The sequence below is a fragment of the Typopeltis vanoorti genome, chromosome 14, assembly GCF_054136105.1.
Source record: "Typopeltis vanoorti isolate ZY-2024b chromosome 14, IOZ_Tvanoo_1.0, whole genome shotgun sequence".
Lineage (NCBI taxonomy): Eukaryota > Metazoa > Arthropoda > Arachnida > Uropygi > Thelyphonidae > Typopeltis > Typopeltis vanoorti.
Window position 1 is genome coordinate 63,933,256 of NC_143562.1, and position 19,529 is coordinate 63,952,784.

Below are 19,529 nucleotides of genomic sequence, written 5' to 3' on the forward strand. Positions count from 1 at the left end.
TAAATAAATCAATTTTTTAAGAAGTTGCTATTTCTTCATTCTTCTTGCAAGTGGAATTCGGTGATGCAAATTTCTGAAGAATGATTATCGAACATTCATCACATTATAGTACAAAACCCTAGATATCACCACAGGATAGATCACTTTCACTTTACATTAAAATGGAAACCAATCAGCAATTTTTACCTAGTGATTTCTGTAGAATTTGCTTCTCATTCTTGAGTCTCTCCCTTTTTATGAAACCTGGAATCAAAATAAGCATTAATACTTTTTCATTGATATTTCATCATTATCTTTATCAAGCAATTTTCTAGTAATCCTCAGATTAAAGTATTATTTTAAAATAATTCCATTACTAGAGATAATCCATTTATACATTCATTGTGATTTATGACTATACGAATACAATTTTTGAAACTAATTGCTATATTCTCCACAGTGGAATATTCTATTAGGAATTTTAGAAATTTTCTAAAAATTTTTCTTACGCATTTTTATATAACCCAGATTTCTATGTGTAATTTAATTCATATTTTGTTATTTTTATTCTTTTATATTCTAAAAACGTCCACCAGAATCAAAATCGTTGTCGTTTTATGACTTTCCTAAACCATTTAATAACTCAAAAGCTTTAGATAAATTAGTAATTTACGTGGCAGATGAATTTCATTGCCACTATGAAAGCTTGGATGGCTTAAAATTCCTGATGATATCTAAACATCCAGTTTTTTCTTAATTTTTCTCTCCCTTTTTCCAGCGCCTTTTTAGCATAATGGATAGAGATTATATTTTTCAGATAAAAGACCTGAATTCCAATCTCATCTGAGAAGCATTATGGCAATAAGAATTTGTCAACTAATAATGAGTTCAAGTATCTCACACGAAGGAAACAGAGTTTCTTCTTCGATATTTTACCTGGCATAACGGACCAATCTTCTAGGCAACACACGCAGTGAGCGACAAAGAAGACTATGCAATATAATTAACTCCTATCGTAGCATAAAAGTAAGTTAATGGAAAGCCATGTTATTACTTGTCGTGACAGGCCAGGTATAATATCTTAATAAAGATTTAGTGATAATGATAGTATTATTATTATTATTTAGAAAATATTTTGTCTTCTCTTTAACTTGGTTGGTATAATGGCCAAGTCACTTGGCTTCATAGAAACCTAACTAATGCTACAGTGTGATAATTAATGCTACCTACAATGTGATACATCTGCCAATAGCGACATCTGGCGGCAATGGAATTTCTGGGAGGGAAATCTTTCTCCTTGCGTTGGACACTAGCTAATTTATTTTCATTACAAAAGCCTTTATAAAGGTTGCTCGCGTTCCAGACAGAATTCGAGCCTAGATCTTTTCAGCCAGACGGTATCCTAACCACCGACCGAATTGTCTAGAAAAATATCTTATTTTCATCTATTTAAGTATAGTTCCATTCCTTTACACTGTAAGAAACGGGTTTCAGGCGACTAAGTTCGAACAAAAGAGAGATATGGAAGGTCTTTGCCATGAGCGATAATGTCATTCTTTAAGCAATTTATCAGATAATCACTTCTCGCTATAGCAGTATGCTCAGTCACGCCCTCTTTTTTTTGGAATCAATTAGTGATATAACCGATCGAACGGCACAATAGGAAAAATGACACAATAGGGAAAAAAGCTGTTATGTCATGTACAACATGTCTCAGCGGGGCAGAACTGTATTAGTTTCTTTTGTAATTCATTCATTTCGTAATTCAGATTCTTATATGCCTGGAAAATTTAATTCTTTCATTATCTTCACCATTTCGGAGTATTAAAATCGATGTTATACATCAAACATAATTTCCTGCATATTAAACAACCTTTAGTCATCCAGCACACAGCATGTTACTCATCCAACAAATCTGTGGCGATATTAATGTCGCTATAGTTTTGGGTTTTGAATTCAAATTCCTAGAATATGATAACTATGTTTTTGACACATGTCATATTAGTTAAAAAGTACATTTAGATTGAAACGTTATAAATGATTTCACTAAATATTTCAAACTATAATCTGGGTTTAGAGAAATTTTTATTTAATATATTATTTGAATTTAATATAACATTTAAATGAAGACCTTTTTACATTGAAGTTCCAAAAATTGTGATTTGTAGGAGAGAGCTTCGAGGGCTCTATTCTGCAATAATAGAATTATTGCAGAATATGCAATGCAATAATTCTATTAATAATAATATGCAATAATTTGGCTAACATTTTTAAGTGCGTTACGCAAGATATGCACTCACTTATTGGATTCGTTTTGTCTACTCATCTATTACAATTGCGATCTGTCTTGGCATAATGATTAAATTTTGATATTATGATATTTACTACTTTTGTCGAGGACTCTTAAATATTCTATTAAATAAGGAAATTTTTAATATAAAAATTATGTCTTACAAACGACAAAACATTACCTAAGCTAGTTCGATGTTCAGATGCTGTGATAACTCATGACATTACTATTCAATACTGTGTTTGGGAACATTTTTTATAACTGTTTGGGACTGTCTTTTTTATGATTGTATGACTTTTTTACATTTTTTAAAATTTTATTGCATACAACATACGATCTCCCTTTAATTGTTTTTCTACCATAATCTTCAGAATTTAGGCATTTATCCCATCAATCCATGAGATATTTTAAATGCTTCTGTTAACTTGTTAATACCTTCTTAAAGGTAGGCAGTCATGATAAGATCATAAACAGTTTCGCACGAAATGGGAATATCATCAGCAAAGATCAATACTTTCATGCCTTTGATTTGAATGGCAACATTCGGTAGCAACCTTGACCTGATTAGTCGTGATTCCCAGCTGACCAGATCTTTCTGTATCGTGATACTCGCACGTCATGTTCGATCTGCTCTTGCCTTCACCACCCATTTATCTTCTGGAATGACAAACTTTTCCTTCATTTAACGGAGATCATTTAACAATAAATGACATTATGGGACCATAGCGTGAACACGGATAGGCGAGAGATATCCGTCATGTCCGGAATAAATACCGCTGTATATTCAGAAATGTTCATAAACACTAGAATATAATGAAATAGAAATACGATTGGTAAAGAGGTTTCGCCATTGATACATTTTTTTTGTAAATCCCAAAGGACTGATCTAAGAAATACAGATTTCGGTTGAGTAGCATTCATTATTCGACAATATTGTGAATCTGTAATTAAATATTAACAAACAAAATTCTACTAAAGAATGGAAAAGGATTTCGAATGTTTAAAGATAATTGTGAGCGTTGGATTTTTTTTATTGTTGTTGAATCCAAATGGAATACATTCTGCCTCGTGCAGGAAGGCATATCTGTTCTCACATGACAGTTTAGTTCGTATAATTCTGAATTACTAAAACGTGGTTTATTATTTTTTTTTTTGAAGAAAACGGGGATGCAAGAAATGTTTACTAAGAGACTAATTAAATCTTTTTCTGTTGAAACAATTGATAAAACTCTATTTACTTTTTAATGTTAATCCTATCGAAGAAAGGTTTCAAACCTATGAAACACTGCGGACAGGCTAAGGAGTAGATAATCAGGAAACTATGTTCTAGAGGGTTAACTTTGAAACATACGATGATCTCATATCACTAATAAAATTCATTCTGTCGCTTTTAAGACGTCTAAATAAGTATCCATGTGCAAGATGGAATTCTATTCCAAAGCTGGGAATGGAGATGCTTTCTACTTGGTATACCAAACTTGAAGATATTAGATAACTGTGACGATAACTTTCCTAATTAAAGGAATTCACAAAAATTCTCAACAGGATGAGATATTCTAAGCAATTAGCTTTTATTCTGACTGACATTCTACCAGCGAAAAAAAAAAAAGTCAGCGTATTATCATAAAAGTTTTGAGACCCGTGATTTATATATAACTATTTTGTTTATAAAAATAATCACTTATAGCTGGTGTAGTGAAAGAATAACATCTCTCTCTCCCTCTCTCTCTCTCTCTGTGTGTGTGTGTGTGTGTGTGTGTGTGTGTGTGTGTGTGTGTGTGTGTGTGTGTGTGTGTGTGTGTGTGTGTGTGTGTGTGTGTGTGTGTGTGTGTGTGTTGGGTACAGCCTTAGTACGTTCGATAAAGTCTATGCTTGAGCAGAACTATCCCTAGACGTAACTGTTTTTAATTGACCACGAGTAAACTCTATTTATCATATACTGTTTGCAAAGCTGATGGTAAATCAATACATTGCATACAAGTGATATCAGGCATTAATTATAAAATAAATACAGATATCACATGCTGATGATAGGATGTGATATCTGTAGGATGCTTCCAAAAATGGATGCTACATGCATGGTTCCTTGCAACAAAGCTATGGTAGATGAGAACAGCAAGAACAGAAAGGAAGAATTTGATATAATAGTCTATCGAAGATTTCATCTTTAAAAAATATTAAAGTACAACAGAAAGTGCAATTTTTTTTTTTTTGCTAGACTACGCGTTAATAATGTTGAATGCATGAGTAAATTAAATATATAAAATAAACGAAATGATCTTAAATACTAAAATTTAAATTCGATTTAGTGTATTATGTGTAATTTTTTTCCCTTTTTTCAATTATGTTGCGTAATTGTTCATTACTTCAGCTTATTTGACTTTAAATTAATTTAGGGCAGTATATCACACACACACACACACACACACACACACACACACACACACACACACACACACACACACACACACACACACACACACACACACACGTGCTCGTGGCCTTTATTAACTTCATAAATATTTTCTGTATATCATAAACTGGGATGTCTTTATCCCACAAGAAATAACTTCCCTCTCTATTCTTTATTCTTTCATCTTTTCGCTAAATTGGCTATGCAAAGCTTTCTGGGAAACACTCTTTAAGTAATATATCCTAGTAGAATAGGCACGTAATCTCACGTTCTAGTATAAAGTAAATTTTTCATCACTTGTATCAAAGCAATTTTGATCTTTTATTATCTCCATATCTCTTCTATTTTACTTGCTCTCCTGACTTCAAAAGAGGTCAACTACCTCATTAAACCCTCTTATTTGGTAAGATATTTCGTTTTCTTCCTGAAGATCAGCTCGTCACAAATGAGACAAAATATAGCGGGTTATATTTGATCTTTCACGCATTAGAAATTTTTTTCTGTTTAGTCACATATCATCTAGTGTTTGTGAGCAATGTTTATGGTTGCCTGGCATCGGTCTGAGGTCTGTTACCCGTTTCTCCCCTAGTATTATTCAAAGATTCCAAGAACTAGCATTCTTTGTATACTTGCTGTATACACGCCTAATCAATATCGTTGTTGTCGTCTGTTACACACACTTGTAGTAGTTTTCTTTAATGGGTAAAGCAGTATGTGAAAGAGTTGTTCGCGTTGCGTAGCGACTGTAAACATTGACTCACCATTGGTTCATAGTTGCCACAGTCAATTATTGATTACAACTGCATTCCTTAAAGTACATTTCATTCGAAATGATTTCAGCTACAAAGAACTAATTTTTTCCCATTAAAATAAACTCAGACATCCGTGCGTGATCACCTCGTATCAGTCCACCATTTCTAAGTAGCAAGCTATAACTGTGCTTAGTTTGCAATAGGTCACATATGCCTGTATACTTTCAAAAATATGAAGACAGGACTTAGATAATATTTTTATTTGATTATTGTTTATTATTGGGGGAATATCAACGAAGTTTATATTGAAGCAGGGTGGAATTAGTTGATTTTCATTACTGAATGAGAAAAGAATGCGTTAATATGGTGTTATTCGATCATCTTCGATTTGACAGACGAAGTAAAAGTTCGATAAAAGACGCCGTGCGTGTAACAAAAAAAAAGTCCGTGTTTTTACGAGATTTTTTTCTTTAGTTTATAATGCATTTATGCACTTTTTAAATATAGGAATATTCTTCACTTGTAAGAAGAGCATTATTTCATTATTTTCGCTGTAACAAGTTCCTCTGACCATTAATTGCGGTAGCGTAGATTTACGTATGCCAGTATGACAGTTTACGTCTGTCAATATGACATCGTCGCCAATAATATTCTGAGTCAGCCACATTCCACTTCGCAATACTGTTTTATCGTCAGTAGCAATATCGTGACATTCATCGATTTATGGTTTATCAACACGTGATATGGCTTAGCAGTAGGGTAGAAAGGAATAGGATCCGAGCAATAGCGTAGAAAGGAATAGAAATGTAATGTGTGTAGAAGTGTGCGCGCACACATACACAAATGCATATGTGCGGTGATTAGCCATATAAGAGTGGAGACGAATTTGGATTAGTTTCAATTATTATTATTTGACCCCCTCGGGGAGTCCATAGATTCATCGAGGGAGGACACCTGCTCTACAACTCAATTCACTAACTGACCGCAACTACACCAACGCCATCTACCGCCGACCACCACCACTGGTATTGGTATTTCCACAGATAATCACAAACATGCTTGCCCAAGGCGGGATTCGAACCAGCAGCCTTTTGACTGGAGAGCGGATACGCTAACCACTCCGCCAGCCAGGCTGGCAAGTGTTAAAGATATTGGAACATTAGAGAAATACAAACAAAAATAAAATATGATATTAGTAGTAGAGTATAAATCCATCATGGATAACAAGAAGCAACTTGACAAACAATAAATAATTATAGAAACAAATATATTCAATACGCAAAAAGAATGTCATCGAGTACATTACCAAAAGGAATACTATAATACAAACTAATCGGAAAAAGAAATAAAAGAATAAGACCCTTGAAGAAAGGGTCAAAAGGAAAAAGAAATAGAGAAACACCTTTGAAGAAATGGTGTGAGGCTGGAACAGGCCAGTACAGTTAATATACCTCGGAAGGAAGAAGTCCAACATTATCACATTTATAACGTAACACCCCCTCCCCTCCCTGTATCACAATATTCATTCTGCGTGAAAATCTTTCCACGTAATTCTGACACGTTTCATAGGAAACTTATAAGGAATCATTTTCTACAATTCCTTACACATTGCTCCATTTAACTGAATTTAGTTCAGACACTAAGCTTGCCATTCCATTAGAGACACGTTGTCCTCAAATCACCGTAGACTGCTGTAGACGGGGGTAAAAACAAAATCACTGTGGACTGTTGTGTTATTACAAGTATGGATAGGAAAAAAGTGTGATTTTTCACCATAGATTTCCATAAGTGTGGGAAGTTATCCAGAACATGGAAGTACACTCTCTGTTGATGACACTATCTACAAACACCAGCAGACCACTTTGATATCACGAAAACCATTCACTTACTCGAAGAATCACAATTCTTATAGACGGAACGGTGCAGTCTTGCTCGTAGAGAGTTCGCTTTTTTTTTCTTTTTTTTTCTTCTTTTTTTTTTTTGCTGGATCTGGTTCTCCTATCTGCTGAAAATTTAATATTTACTTATTTAAATCACAAATTTAATTAGGTATAGTTTCTGGGAAAATTCCCATGCTACTCCTTTTAAACACTATTATTATAATTACGGCTATTATAGCTTGTTTTTGTTTAGGAGTGTCCCTTATTTTAAATACATTGGCTATTATTACTCAAAAAAGGGGGGTATATATATTTTAGGGCATTATGGGTGAGTATAGAAGGCAATTATAGCAGAATAAAAGAGGTGGAAAAATTTTGTACATACCTTGTTTGAATACTAGGATGTCTTCCAATTTCATGATCTTGCTGAAGGTTGTTTATAACGAGGGGGGGGGGAAGGAGCGTGGGGAGATGTTTTGACGCGGGAAAAATAAATTTGGAAACCAGGTTTTGTGTTAATAATATATATATATATATATATACTATTGTGTTTAAGGGCGCATATTGGGGGAGAGGAGGAGAGAAGGGGAAGGGTTTACTTATGGGGAAAATTCCTATCGAAATCTTTCTTCCAAATTAGTCGGTTATATGTCATTAATTAAAATGAAGGCATCGTTTTAATTTAAGACTCCCTGCCCCAGTTTCCCCATAAGTAAACCCTTCCCCTTCTCTCCCCCCCAATATGCGCCCTTAAACATAATAGTATATATATATATATATATATATATATATATATAAACAACCTTCAGCAGGATCATGAAATTGGAAGACATCCTAGTATTCAAACAAGGCATGTACAAAATTTTTCCTTTTTTGAGTAATAATAGCCAATGTATTTAAAATAAGGGACACTCCTAAACAAAAACAGGCTATAATAGCCGTCATTATAACAAATTTAATATTAACTTACTAAGGAAATATAAATTTGTGTCGATGGACTAAGCAAGTTTATGATGCTCTTCCAGCCAGTAAGATTGAACTTATAATCTTTTCTTCGGGTAGCCTAGCACTATGGATAAGCGAAGGTAACTAATCAAAGTCATAGAAGACTTTGGTCAGAATATACCGGTTCAAGATCAGAACGGTAGCAAAAGTTTCTGGAGGTTATTGAAAAATTTAGAAATTGAGGAAGGAATACTGTATAAGTACTCTAAAAAGAATCATATATGCTAAAAGTGATATCAAAATTGATGAAGAAGATATTTTAGATGTTCAGAATAGTATCATTGGAAGATGATAAATAGAAACAAGAAGTTACAGAACGGCGATAGAAAATATTCAAGAGGCATGCAAGCGGGAGTATATGGATCAGTATTTGATTAACAAAAAACCATAAAAACATCAAACGTGGGAAGTTTGATATTGATCGGAAAATATGGAAGTATAAAAGTTTTTCAGAGAATGCTGCATAATCCAGATGGCAGGATTGTCAAGGTTGATAATTGGAGTTCAGCTTTTTTAGCGTCCATCAAGAAAGGAAATAAAACTGAATTTGAAAATTACAGAGAAGTTTCTCTGCCTAGTTTTCTCAGTAACTTTTATTTATGCATGCATTCTATAGAAGATGGCAAGAAAAATTGTCAAAGAGAAATTTTATAAAGAACAAGCTGAAATTAGATCAAACAGTGGTGGTTGGGATCGGATTTTTTTTTAAATTTAAGACATTAATCACAGGAATATAATAAGGGTTTGCATTTAAGTTTTGTAGATTTAGAAAGAGGCATATGACAACTTGCCAAGGAAAATCTGTTCAAAATATTATTATTATTATTATTATTATTATTATTATTATTATTATTAAATTCATTCACAGACGAAGCATTCACAACCATCTCTGGCAACGTATTCCACCCGTTTACAACCCTCCAAGTAAAAAATCTAGTCGTAACACCCTTGTTAACCACACTCTTACATGTTAACCACACACACTCCATGGATGGCCCCTCATCCTCTCCCTTCCTGCACTGGTCTTAAAAATATCATCAGCATCAATCCTGTAAAATCCCTTTAATAATTTATATGCTTCTATCATATCTCTCCCCTCCTACGTCTATCAGCTAGTTTTTGGAGCCCACAGATCTTCAATCTATCCTGGTAGGGAACATCCCACAGACTTGCAACAATCTTTGTAACTCGCCTCTGAATCCTCCTGCTATTTCTTCATCATCAAGAAATCCAGGTGACCAGATCTGCGCAATTATATGATATCATAATTATATGACGTAAATGGACACTGTGTCGAGCAATCCATAGTCGATATTTCATTTAACTCATCAATTAGAATTTAATGAGATACAGGAAGATGATTTGACGTTAAATCAGGTGTAAGACAAGAATGCACACTATTTAGACTATTGTTCTTCATCTATAAGGACCACATTATGAATTAAAGTGGCATTAAACCTGATATCAAAATTGGAGTTATCTCAGCTATTTGCTAGAAATGAAATTATACTCTTAAATAAATACCATACGTCTGAAGATTTCTTAAATAAATTTAATAACTACTGTAACTAATTTGGTATGAAAATCAGCAACAAAGGACAAAGACTATGCAAATAGGCAGGAAACATTGACATAAATTGCATCCTGAATAGATAACCTACAGAAATCAAAATATTTCAGCTATTTAGGCACAGTTTTTAATGAAGGTGATAAATTAAATGTGGAAATAGTCAACGTAATAAGTCATGATAAATTGAATATAAAATTTATATGGAATAAATAAGAGAGAAAATTGTCAAAACTCTAAACTAGCAGTATACAAGACAATCTTCAAACAAATTTTATGTTATGTTTTGGGTTAGAAATAAAGCATTGATCACTAGAAGCATCAGATATGAGATTTTTGAGAAAAATTAGGAGAATAAACATATGGTATCAATGGAAATATGATATTTAGCTGAAGATATTAGGGAGGAATTGGCACTGTTAACATTCTGGAATAAGTAGTGTGCAGAGCTAATCGCTGGTGGTATGGTTACTTAAACAGAATGGGACAGCAGGGTTTTTTCTCCCGAGTTTCCGGGAGAAAAAACCCTGCTACCTCCGTCTGAGATCGGCTAACTCACCTTCGATTGAAAATCGTCCAGATTAAGATTCCTCCCGTCGCGACGAGAATCGAACTTAGGCCTATTCCGATCGAAGGGCGCAATGTACCGTTCGTTCTTCCAATTGCGTTACGGAGGCAATTTTCATGCCATATTATCCTATATACTCTTTGAGAGTATCTATTCAGGAATTTTGTAATGGCCTTTTCAAATACAAGAGCATCGCTGATATAGCCTGAGATATGGATAACTCGGGTCATTTTCGATAGCAATTTTGCTGTAATTTTTTCGTTTTCTTCAATTCAGAAAAAGAAAAGCGAGAAGAAAATAAGTCTATGATGTTTTGTAACGTCGTTATTTTAACTTTGCCAACAGAGCTTCCTTCTCTGTTACGAAGATAAAGAAAGAATAGAGTTACAGTTAAAGAGAGGGATGCTGCCTACTGAGAGGAAGAAAATTATAATTGACTTAAGAATCTCAAACTGATTAATTTCCAAAAACAGTTTAAAGGAAAAACAATTACATCGGGAAAAACTCTTTAATTTAAATAAGGGGGAGGGAAAAGAGTTCTAATCGCATTTTTGTGCTGTTATTTACAGCTAAACCTTATTTGTGTTTCTTCTTAACTTCACACACACCTAGGTATTCCGTAAATCAGTGGATAGACGATGCCATTTTGTATCTTGGTTTGAACCCCCATCTAGGACATGAAGACCTCAAAGCGCTTTTCAAATGCAGGTAGGTTAACCAGTCCCATATAGAGGTAGCAATATTTTCCTCCGGCCAACTCATTTTCATCTCACAGAACGGGAAAACTGGACCTAACAGATGCAATTTATAGTCAAAATACACTGGCTTCCTAGCCTTAGTTATCTCAGGCATAATGCTAAACAATACAATCCAACAATCTCTACTCTCCCCTTGTTTGTCTTAGGAATCCATTTTATTTATTTATTTTTGCTAGAAATATGCTTTGATAAAAGCATTAATTTAGATTAGCTCCTATCATTTGGTGAAAGATCAGTGTTCTCTCTCCTATCTTATTACGCAGGGAACATTTAAAAGGATATTGATTTGTAGCTGAGTTCGCCAATCTTATAAAGAGATGGAAGGGTTTTGATAAGGAAACTGAAGCGTTTGCAGCCAAATACAGAAATCTCAGGAGTGGAACACGCAGTTAGCAGATCTAATATATCTAGGTTATGACCCTAGCTGCCTCGGGCGTTTATAACAACGCCAATCAACTACTATCTTAAAAAAAATAATAATAACTGTTGTGAAGTGAAATCCCAGGATCAAATATCAAAGATTGTTAAGATGTGCACGAAGAACGAGTAGTACAATTTATCTGATATCAGAGAAAGAACAAAGAAATCGATAACGAGCCTGAACAAACTGCATCATTTGAAACAATTCCTTGTTCTATACACATTTGTCATTTTTTGTGCACCAAATTAAACTGGAAGTTTTTCTTTTTCTTTTTTTAATACTGTCCCATTATTGTCTAAAAACTAAACCGTGTTTTATTGCTATGAGGCTCATTTATTTAAAGATGGAGTGATATTAGTAAAAAAAAAATATTTTGCGTGCAAAGGATTCGCCATGACTGTTAAGAAAACAGTCTTCATTTGTTACGCAGAACAAGCACATATAAAAAATTCATAAATATGTTCATCTTTTTTTGCGATTATTAAAGCATAAGAACATTAAAAATTTACGAATTGGTGAGTAATTAAGACTTGCAGACATTAAAAACGAATTTTTTTAAAACGATTCTTACCAGATATGAGAATTTAAAGATTCTTAGTGCCATTTAAAAATTACTAGTTTATTATTATTTGCTGCAATTCCAAATAATTTATACATTAGCTTAATTTATTTACATATTGCAGTGGCTCACATAATCTGGCTGTCTTGTTCATAAAGTCGTTGATGCGTTGATCATCATATTTTAATCAAGTTTTCTTCCTGTAAAGCATCATTTGCATAATAAGACTTGTATGTCAACATTCACAAGATGAGACAACTATGGAGCAAACATTACTGGTCATTACAAGAAGAGAAAGCAGGCAATTAAGTACGAGGTAACGTAACGTTAATAGTCAAGGCACGAAGTGAACAAAATGAAATGATTAGTTGAGCCATTTATAAGATTTTTGTCACTTTTAAAGCGGATATATCATTCTGAGTACTACAGAGATGTGAATATATTAGGCGTTCTGATCCGAGGAAGATATCAACATATGTCAAATATTAAAATTTTTAGCATTAAGCTGTAAGTTATAACTTAAAATTAACAAACAAGGAGGTAATAAACTCCAGCGTTTACAGCGCCACCGTAATTATCTCATTATATACAGTATACAATATTATTTTGTCGTTCATTTCAGAGTTTACAGCGCCACCGTACTTATATATATTATTATATGTATCATAGATGGCCAACAGCAGGCCCGCATGCCGCATGCGTCCCGTAATTGTGCACCCCGCGGCAGGTTAAAAACTATATTAAATTACATGTATTATCAATTGAGCTATTAGTTTCGACCGCAGATTTTCATCGTGAATGGATGAGGTAAACTTGTGAAAATTTCATTACGTAACAAAAAAAAACTGAATCATTTATTAAAGAAATAGAATAGTTTTGACAAGATTCACTAAATAGCAATTACTGTTATGAGATATCTCTCTAAAATAATAGTCTTTCATATTTATAGTATACATAACTATACGGATAAAGTCCGATTTCTCTCTTTCTTGGATGATTTGGAGTATCATCAGTCAGATGATAATATGATACCATTTAGTTGTTTTAATACACTATTTTTGTATGTTGCGTCATCACCACAATGATAGATGTCGATTTTACACGTATATTAATTATGAAATTGAATTTGATAGCTCACGGATGGAATAGAGGAGCCTTCCAAAAAACGACACTTTCACACACACACACACACACACACACACACACACACACACACACACACACACACACACACACACACACACACACACACACACACACACACACACACACACACACACACACACACACGCGCGCGCGCGAAGGTGGTCAGTCAGAAAAGTTCTTGGCCTCGACTATAGATGGCAACACTATCGCACGATTTTTTTCTAAATTGGTACATCTGTCATAAGCATCCATGTGAAATTGAAAGTCATTATATCAAGTAGTTTTTTTTTATATATACAGCTGTCTAAACAAAAGTGCTTTCTGTATCTTTTTGAAATGGATAAAATTGAGCATCGTGCGGTTATAAAATTCTTTGTAAAAGAGGTTTAAAGCCACAAGAAATTCATTCAAAGTTCATAAAAGTTTATGGGCACTCTTCTTCGTTTTCGACAATTAAGAAATGGGCTGCAGAGTTTAAACATGGCCGTACCAGCCTTGAAGATGATCCACGTGAAGGACTTCCAAAAAGTGTAATAGCACCAGAAATCATTGATCAAGTGCACGATATGGTTGGATGACCGTCGAATAAAAGTGCGTGAAATAGCTGAGATTGTAGGCATTTCAAAAGTACGTGTAGGGTATATTTTGCATGAAGAATTGCAAATGAAAAAGCTTTGCACAAGATAGGTGCCATGTTTGCTTACAGCAGATGAAAAACGCACTCGCATGAAAATCTCTGCACAGTGCTTGGAGGGTTTTAACAAGAATAAAACTGATTTTGTGCATCGATTTATTACTATGGATGAGACCAGGATTCACCATTACACACCAGAATCCAAACAACAGTTAAAACAGTGGACACAAGTCAGTGTGCAGTGCCAAAGAACACAAAGTTGGTTCCATCAGCCGGAAAGGTCATGGCATTGGTGTTTTGGGATGCTAAAGGCATTTTGCTTATTAATTATCTTGAAAAGGGTAAAACAATAACCGGGAAATATTATTCTGATCTTTTAACTAGACTGGACGAAAAAATTCGTGAGAAAAGACCCGGTTTGCAGAAGAAAACAGTCATCTTTCATCAGGACAATGCACCTGCCCACAAAGGTGTTTTGGCAACGGGAAAATTAAGGGATCTTGGGGATAATGGGGCTGGAGCATCGCTGGAATAAATGTATTAGTCTTAAGGGAGATTATTATTTTGAAAAATAAAAATAATTGTGAAATTATAAATTCGTTTTTTTCATTGTTTAGCCGAGAACGTTTCAGACCACCCTCGTATATACATACACCAATACACATACGTACGTACACTACACATCATTAGAGAAGGAGACAAAAAATAGAAGTATTCCCAAAATAAATTATTGTCACCAATGCGCGCAATTCAGTGTGAAAAAACATTCCTTTCGCCTTGTAATTCTTTAGACCCAAGTCCCATAACCATATGGCTGTTGAGCAAAAACTGATTTGTACTATAAAAATAAAAACAAACAAAAGTCGCTCGATAAACTGTTATTAATTCGTATATCCAGAAGAGATATTCAGTACTTATAATCCGTTAGAATTTTCTTTATCAGTAAAGCAGACTACTCTTTATTTGGTTTTGTAAATTTATTCTAAGTGGGACCCGTAATCAAAAAAATCTGAGTAATTGTCGTTATTATGAGAATAAAGGAACTTCGTTGCTTTCCATTAGAACAAGAAAAAATGTGAAGCTAATGTCATTCAAAAGATGGGTGTACAACAGGAAATTTCTTAGTTATCACGATAATCACCACTATCAAACCTACGCTTGATAATAATAATAATAATAATAATAATAATAATAATAATAATAATAATAATAATAATAATAATAAATTTCCAAAATCTACAGCATATTAGTGCCGTATATAAAGTTCTTAATGCAGGCTCTTGGCATATTAAAGAAACATTGAAAACTCATAAAAACAGTTTTCTTAGAATGTGTTCGATTCTATCTCTAAGTTGATTTCGAAACCTTAAAAAAATTGCGGCCATTTAGAAAACCGAAGATAATCAAAATTTCATATAATGGTAAAACTAATTGTTTCTTATTTTCAAGCATTCGAATACAAGTATTCAGTTTTCACGTGATGAGGATAAAAATAACCTGGAAATGTTATGAGTAACATTCTATAGATCTTAATCCACATTTCTTGTTTGGATGATGATTACTTGTTGTAATACCATGAAAAATGGCCAGTAGAAGTTATATATGACATTGTGAATCATTTATGTGTTTGCACTGTGACGATTCTATGGAATCGCCACCGTTTGCTCATCAACATGACAATGCAATGTGTAATTCTACAACAGCTCTAGAACATGGTTTGAAGAAATGGAAATATATTCAAAGGTTAGAATGACCAACCCAGAGTTCTAATCTGAAAACAGCTTTGGGAAGAATTCGGACAAAGGTGAGACGACCAACTTCACTATTGGAACTGATCACAGTTTTTGGAGGAATGGACCAAATTATCCATGTCCGTTTATCAATGAAGATCTATCCATGAAATTGAAGCCCAAGCCAGCTCATTTTCATTTATATTCTATTTATACTTTCTATAAAACACTTGTTTGTTGAGAAGGACAGTCATCTGGTATTCTTTTACCTTTCTTAATAACTTTGGCCGTGGATGAACCGAAAAATCAACAGACATCAAACTCCTTTCTGATTGTAGATATTTCTTGAGAACTCTGGTATAAAGACTACACAAATCTATGATAAAAAAACTTTATTAGTTATATACTTTCCTACTAGTTCCATGTTCCTTTGGAATATTTTTAGATATAGGCTAAATGACCAGAAACGTTTACTGAATCAAAGCCAACATGAAATCGAGAGAACGATTGATTTGATTCATAATTAATTCATAATTTACTTTTTAATATCTAAATTCGTTGCCTTCTTAATTCTGTTTTATTTGTGGTCTTTGTCCTAATTTATGATATATTTTTGCTCATGTATTTGGTTTTAATCTTCCACATTGTTTTTCAGTATCACATTATTTATTCGCTTAATTAAAGCTAATGCATTGATATTTAGTGAAAATGGTGATATTTAGAGAGAGTCACTAATTAACTGATCCTCTCCCTATTTTATGATAGCATCAAGAATTCTTAGTGATGTCTTAAGCAGAAAAGATATCAGGATAGACTAGTCATCTTTCTTGCATGAAATAAACGGGCTAATGTTTCTTGTTTCTGTGCCATTGGCATTGACAAGGTTGTACTCATTCTATGGAAATATGGCAAAGAAATCACTTATAAGTCACTGATTACAAAAGATTTTGTAGCTTGAATGTGCATTGCAAAGTTTTTTCTATGTCCATGCTTAAATAAAGCATGGACATAGAAAGTATGTTGTCTTTTGAAAATGTATGGATGCAGTTTGAAATTAGTCACAGACGGGCATTTTGAATACGAGACTGAATGTGGGAGAAAGTACAGAATCTTTTGCTACTCCAATAGTTGAAAAATATAAAGAAAGGAAGCCATTCACCATGACATGCAATAAACCACTAATAAAAATTTGACATTCAAATGATAAAAGTTGAACAGCAGATTATAAGATGTTAATGTAATAAACACCGCTTTCTTCCAAACCTGATCAAATACCAAAATAATGTTTAGAGAGAGAGAGAGAGAGAGAGAGAGAGACCAAATGGGTTTCACTAAATCTCTCAATAGCTTTTGAATATAGATGGATACTGAAAGCAAGGTGATTAGCTGTAAACGGAGACTGGCGAAATCATTTAGTAGTGATACGAACTGATGGGCTTCCGGGTATTGAAGTAGTTAATTACTGACGGTTTTCTTCATTATTTTCGCTGGAATTGAGATGTGTGCCATGGGATGATAGTTAGATGGGTGAGTTTTATCTCCTTTACTTGGTATTGGTGGAATATAGGCTTGTTTTCGCAATGAGAGAGTAGATGACCATGAAAGATCATAAAGACAATATAGGATTGGCATTCATTTTGGAACACAAGTTTTAAATACAGATGGGAAGATGCAATTAGAACCAGAAGACTTGTTTGTATCACAAATATTCAGGATATTTCTGTCCTTCTGTTCATGGTAAAAGCAGGATACTTTTACTCGTTCATCAGTGCATGAAGAAGGCAAATACGATGCAGGAATTCAACTTTGACCTTTGGGTGATGTTACAAGAGTATCATCTGAATGCGACAGAGATGAAAACATAGAAGGATAAAAGTTACATCCAGTGATCTTGGTGAGGTTTAATAATGTTTTGGTTTTATAGAAATGGAGCGATGAAAGTCATCATTCTAGTAAGTATAAAATAAACAAATACAGTAAATAAATCTTCTAACGCCTTTTATTCCACAGAGAGAGAGAGAGAGAGAGAGAGAGGGGGGGGGGGGGAGTAGGCGAAGTTGTTTAGCAATAACGTTTGAAGAATAGAAATAGCCAACCCCACCTTTAGTCAATCACAAATACTTTGCCTAAAGTCATCAGTGATTTTAATGGACATTTGAATAAGTGTGTGTGTGTGTGTGTGTGTGTGTGTGATAAACTTTTTATCACAATATTCTCATTAACGTTAATACTGAGATCAGGTTTTCAATTTTTGACAATCTTGTAAGTGCGTGTTTATTTAGTAGACTTTGGTTATACATTACTAAAATAAAATAAAAAAAAATCGGCTAAAAAAATCTTTTATTCCCTTATAGGGAGCAGGCGGAGCCTTTTAACCCTATCTAGCTACTATTAAAACTATTTTGATGATTTTTCAGAACACAAAAGATAAAAAATGAAATGTTTTAATGTAGTATTTCGGTTACTGTAACTAAATCCTTTTAGGTTAATGATAACAATGGCAAACACAATATAATTAGAATGAGAGCTTGAAATTTGAAGAAACTAGTGACATATATATATAAACAAGTAGTATATATATATATACACTACGCCTTCTGGATGACAATAATAAATAATTCGCGGCTTGTTCAGATTGACTTTTGTAACTCTAATTATATAGATAAAGGATTAGCTGATGTTCACACACACACACACACACACACACACACACACAAGCGCGCGTCAAGGGGGACTGAAAAGTTCTGATAAACATCTAGAACAAAAATTTTATTATAAAGACAAAACTGATATAACCACAAGAAAGAACATATCTTAAAATCCTTCCCCCCCCCCCCCTTGTTTCATTAAATTGTAATAATTTGTTCTTTTTCTTTTCGGATATATAAGAAGAGTTGCTTTAAAATCACCTTTGTGCTAAGTGTTTATCAGAACTTTTCAGCCCCTCCTGCTCCGTATGTTGTTTAAATAGCGTGTGTAATCCTGACTGGTTTGTCTGGTTAGGGCACATAAGTACCCAAGTTTGCGCGAAGAAAAACCCTTCTATCTGTTTTTTTTTAGAACAAAATATGCTATTTTTCATCCCGTGAAAGAACAATGTAATCAAATATTCAGTTCAAAAATTTGTAAAGTTCATTTAATTGCATTTAATGAAATCCTTGTTTTCGGTTTTTCATCTCTCAGAGCAAACCAGCCATCGAATACATGCAGTTTACAAAAAAAAAAAAAAAAAAAAAAAAAAAAACATGCGTCCAAAAGCAATATATTGGGTTAATCAGATGGCCATACCTACTCATACAGTTCTAACGCCAGCTGTATCACCACACGCTACATAAATGCTAGAAATACATATTCAACTTATGACTCCAGTTTTTTGGTGAAAACATAGTACATATTTTGTCTACATGTTTTATATATATATAAAACAGCAGAAAACGATGCTTTATTTGAATATTCGATTTTTCTACATTATGCATTGATGATAGAAACATATTTATATTGCGAATTATTTTATGAGTTTTTAATTATTTTTCTGATTTGATATAACTTTTGAATTCAGCATTGGTATTGATTTAACGAAGGGATTTAACTGGCATCATTGCTAAATAAATATAAATCAACATTAGCAATGATATCTTTAAATAGAATAATGTATGTTAACAAATATTAAATTGAAATCACTTATAAAAGCTAAAAAAAGATCTGCTGGATAGTTTACATAAAGGATTAGACAGTTACTAGAGATAAACTTTGATCGATCGTCTGTCAACAAGTTGTACAAGAACAAAATTGCTTCTGGTTTTTTAACAGATCTCTAGATGGCGCTG